At 37.3% G+C, this 5,000-nt stretch overlaps 1 protein-coding gene across 7 annotated transcripts in view; it reads right to left on the reverse strand.

The window, feature by feature from the left end:
- Window positions 1-5,000, reverse strand: part of LOC106872615 (protocadherin gamma-C4) — a 112,533-nt gene that overhangs the window by 58,179 nt on the left and 49,354 nt on the right. For 6 of the 7 annotated variants that reach the window (XM_089362125.1, XM_089362123.1, XM_089362124.1 and 3 more), the window contains exon 1: window positions 2,991-4,188. The exons of the other annotated variant lie outside the window; for it this stretch is intronic. The gene's annotated coding sequence lies outside the window, so the exon portion shown is untranslated. Of the gene's footprint in view, window positions 1-2,990; window positions 4,189-5,000 lie in introns of those variants that run through there. 7 annotated transcript variants of the gene reach the window in all.

Here is a 5,000-nt window from a genome sequence, read left to right on the forward strand (position 1 = left end):
ATTATGTTGTCTTACAGCACCAAGTCTGTGTGAAGATTTGCTCAATACTTTTTGGGAGGGCATATTTACACTTTACTTTTCCAGGAAGACTATATAACAAAAGTTGGAACTTCAAAGTCACTATCAGCTCTCTGATGGTAAAAGTATAATTATGTGTGTATATATATATATATATATATATATATATATATATCACACAATCATATGATCATGTGATCAAATAGACTATCAGATGTTGTTATACCTCGCTGGTCACAATGCACTTTCGCATCATTTTAGCTTTCAACTGATGCCAGCCTGTTGACTAGCCAAGAAGGTCAACATTCCTCCTGATCAGTGAACCAGTCTGCAGCAGGGTGCACCCGTTCACAGCTGAGTGGACTGGAGCAATGGGAAATGAAAGTGTTTTGCTCAAAAAGCGAACACGCCGCCCAGTCTGGAAACTGAACTCCTATTCTAATGCTCCTGAGTGCAACACTCTAACCACTAAGCCACGTGCCTTCACACACACACACACACACACACACATATGAATATATATATCTAGAATAATGGGTTTAGATTTGCATATATATGTTTGTATATATATATATTATATATATACACATACACACATACATAATTGCATATATATGTATATACAGAGAAAGAGAGGGAGAAGGAAACAGAGAAATAAATAGGTAGGTGTGTGAGATGATGATCTGGTGATTATCTCAGGATCTTAATTCCCAACTAAGATTTCTGTACTGAACAGAGATTATTTGGCAAAATGGTTTATTTCTCTTCTTACAACTTGGTCACCTGTTTCCAATGAAGTTTCATCAGCATCACTCCTCTCATGAGACTCAACAAACATTCACATTGCTAAAACATCAGTGACCATATCATCAATGTATCAACACACATATATCTCGAATTTGATGGACATATAGCGGTACGTAAGTGGACTCAAGAAATCTTTAGTGAGACTTTTTTTATTGATATACCTGAAGAGACCCAGAACAGGTTGAAACATGTGTTGTACCCAATAAACTCTATTAATCATTCCATCTCCTATTTTATTAATACTGTTACCCCAACTGCAACTACGAAGTCCCTGCAGTAAATCTACTGTAGAAAACTTGCCTCAATGAATTCTGTCTAACCCATACAAGTATGAAAAAGTGGGCATTAAAACAATGATAAGATGTATGTTTGTATGTATGTATTCATATATGCATGTGTCTGTGTGTGTCTGCGTATATATATATATGTATGTATATATCTAGATATATTTGTAAGTATGCGTGGACATGTATATATGTATGAATGTATGTTTTAATGTATGATGTGTTCTGTAATGACAAATAGGGACAGCATTTATGTGATTTGAACCTGCATCCCTGCTTTTCCCCCAACTGTTCACTTCCATCTCGCATACACACGGGGCACAAGGTTACCCACCAATGTTACACAGGTAGAAGTACAAAGATTTTAGACCAACTAATTCTGGCTTCCATGAATTATTGTCCAAAGTCAATCAAAAGAAGACATTTTTCCTTTATTTTGTCAATGTTTTGTTGTAAAGTGGAGAAGGTAGAGGTTGTTGCTGCAGGCTGGTGGCCAAGACTTGGTATGTGTGTGTGTGTGTGTGTGTGTGTGTGTGTGCGTGCGCGTGTGTGTGTGTGCATGTGCGTGTGTATGTGCGTGCGTGTGTATGTGGGTGCATGCGTGCGTGTGTGTGTGTGTGTGTGTGCATATAAATATAAATAAATACATATAAGTAGATAGATAGATTGATATATATATATATATAGAGAGAGAGAGAGAGGGAGAGAGAGAGAGAGAAAGAGATAGATGAATGTCTAGATAGATATTATATCGGTATTTGTGTGTGCATATGTGTATCTGTACACACATACACATATAAAAGCACACACATAACTATATACATGCATAAAGACTTGCACACGCACACACACACACACACACATATATATTGATAGATAAATGGACACACATGTATAAATATATATGTGAGTGCGTGTGTATGTGTCTGTAGATATTTTTGTAAATATATACATACATTTATAAATATATATATATATATTTATAAATGTATGTATATACACACACACACATAAATAAATGCATATACATTTGAAAATATATACATGAAGTTTCTGTTTTAGTATGTCTTTAGACATGTAGCTATATCACACTCTGTATCTATACACTCATTTTAATGTACACATGTGGCAGTGCATATTTGTGCATGTATATGTGTATACACTTTTACATGAAGAGACACAGATACAATCCTTTATGCATATGCATACATACACAAACTCATCTATGTATACAAGTATATAATTATATATACATATATATATATATATATATGTATACACATGTAGGTGAGTGTGTGTGTACGTATATACATATATATATATACACATATATATACATTACATTAATTTATAAATACATATGTAGACAATATTTTTTGTTTAAAATAAAAAACTTTATTGCTAAATGCAAATTATTATCATTTATATTGTGGTGGTGGTGGCTCTGAGTACAATAACACAATGTACAAAGCTAGTGATGTAGATAGTGATGGTGACAATGTTACCGATAATGTTGATGCTGATGACAGTGTGCAGGGCGGTGTTGGTGGTGGTCAGCATGATAGTAATAACACCAACTGTTTTCATACCCATGATGATGGTGATGACGACGATGATGATGATGATGATGATATCATTTTGAAAAAATAAAGTTCTGACAGAAATGTAAACTTGATGCTCCTACCACGATCACCAATATTGCAACACTCCCCACCACCACCACCACCACCACTACAACTACAACCACAACACACAATGACAACACACCATCACAACACGTAAGAGACACTCCAACCCTGCCCTCCACCAGTCTGCTGAAGATTCCCTCCAATGCTACATGTGTTTAGTTTGAAAAGGTGAAAGTGACAAAACCATGTTTACCTGTACATCTTGTCATGTGTTGTTGCTGTTGCTGTTGTTGTTGTTAATTGTGACTGTACGCATGTATGTTACTAGTCGATGTAACTGCCTGTGTGCCGTTGGTGTGACTATACGAGTTGGTGTTACTCTGACTGGACGCATGTATCCTGCTGGAGCAGCTGCAACCTGCTCCGTATCGAACCGGCTCCCTCCATGTCACTCTCCACATATGTCTTCTTCCACACGAGAGCTGTTGTCACTGTACGCATGTATCCTGCTGCAGAGTTGAGACCTGACTGACGCTGCAGACACGCTGCTCGCTCATCCCCCCCCCCGCTTTCTCTCCCCATCTCTTTCTCCTGCTCTCTCTCTCTCCTGCTCTCTCTCTCTCTTACGGCCTTTCTCTCTTGCTTCCACTCTCTCTCACTCTCTCTATGTTACTCTGCAGGTAGAGACTGTCACACGCATGGCCTGTGTTCAAACCATGCTGAGTTTCTGCATGAGTCTGTGTATCTGTGTATCTGTGTGTCTGTATGTGTGTGTGTGTGTGTGTGTGTGTGCTTGTGTGCTTGTGTGAGTGTCCATCAGTGCGTGATTGCCCGTGTGTGTGTACAACTGTGTGAATGTATGTGAGCATGTGTGTATGTGTTTGTGCGTGTGTGTGTGTTCGTGTCTGTGTCTGTGAATGTATGAATGTGTGTACATCTGTATATCTGTGTTTACATGTGTGTGTGTGTGTGTGTATCAGAGGTATGACAGTGGCTGTGATTTTGTGAGTTAGTTTGAACGTCTACGATGGGCAGCAGTGACTACACACACACATCTACACACACACACACACACGTAAAACCAGGCATAGACATCTACATACACACACACGCTCATCCACACACACACACACACAAACAATGTTGTATATGTATGTCCTTCTCTGTAAATATGTATATTTTCAATTCATATTTGTGTGTGTGTGTGTGTGTGTGTGTGCTTTTTATATTGATGATACATGCAAGCAGTAATGGGCATTTATAAGTACGAATGTGTGTGTGTGTGCTTGTGAGTGTGTGTGTGTGTGTGTGCTTGTTAGGCGTGTGTGTGTATGTGTGTATATGAGCGTATGCTTGTCACTATATGTGTCTGTCTCTATGAGTGTGCTTATGTGACAGTGTAAGAGCATAAAAAATAGAGTACATCTTTCTCAATGTTTCTTTGAATGTGTGTGTATGTATATTTGAATGTGTGTGTATATATTCGTGCGTGTATATATATTGAATGTGTGTGTATATATTTCTCATATAGATGCATGGGAGAGATTTTGTATAGAATGCTGTGTCTATATCTGTATATGTGTATGTGTGTCTTTGTGTTTATTCATGTATACGTATTTATGGACATGTATGTATATGTGCATAAATATATATCTATATATATACATATGTGTGTGTGTGTGTGTGTGTGTCCTGTGATATATCTGTCTGTAAGTATGAATGTGTGATAAAGACTACATATTCACATACAAAGACCAATAAAACAAGTGTCTTCTATTCTATGTGTTTATTCTATTGTATGCAGTTTACTCTGTGTGTGTGTGTGTGTGTGAGAGGGAGAGAGAGAGAGGCAGTGTGATGGAAACACACAAGTGTGTAAAGTTATTCTCAAAAGCTCAAAGAACTCAAATTATGGTGAAGAGTAATAAAATAAAATTTATTTTAAGCTGAACTTAGCTAAAATATGAATCACAGATTTTCACAAGTTCCAGCTTAAAATATATTACACCTATTCTCAAATAAATAAATAAATACATATATGTGTGTGTGTGTGTGTGTGTGTGTGTGTGTGTGTGTGTGTGTGTGTGTGTGTGTGTGTGTTAGAGGGAAAATGAAAACCAAGGCAGAACGAGTATCTCAGGTCATTTAGAATAATTTAATTAGGGTAAGATGAATTTGAAGTCTTACAGCCATTTCTGGGATAAACCAAGGGGTTGGTTAGCATGTCCGTGCACTGGTTATTCCATCATTTGATGACGGAATA

The sequence above is a fragment of the Octopus bimaculoides genome, chromosome 14, assembly GCF_046866305.1.
Source record: "Octopus bimaculoides isolate indiv1 chromosome 14, ASM4686630v1, whole genome shotgun sequence".
Classification (NCBI taxonomy): Eukaryota; Metazoa; Mollusca; class Cephalopoda; order Octopoda; family Octopodidae; genus Octopus; species Octopus bimaculoides.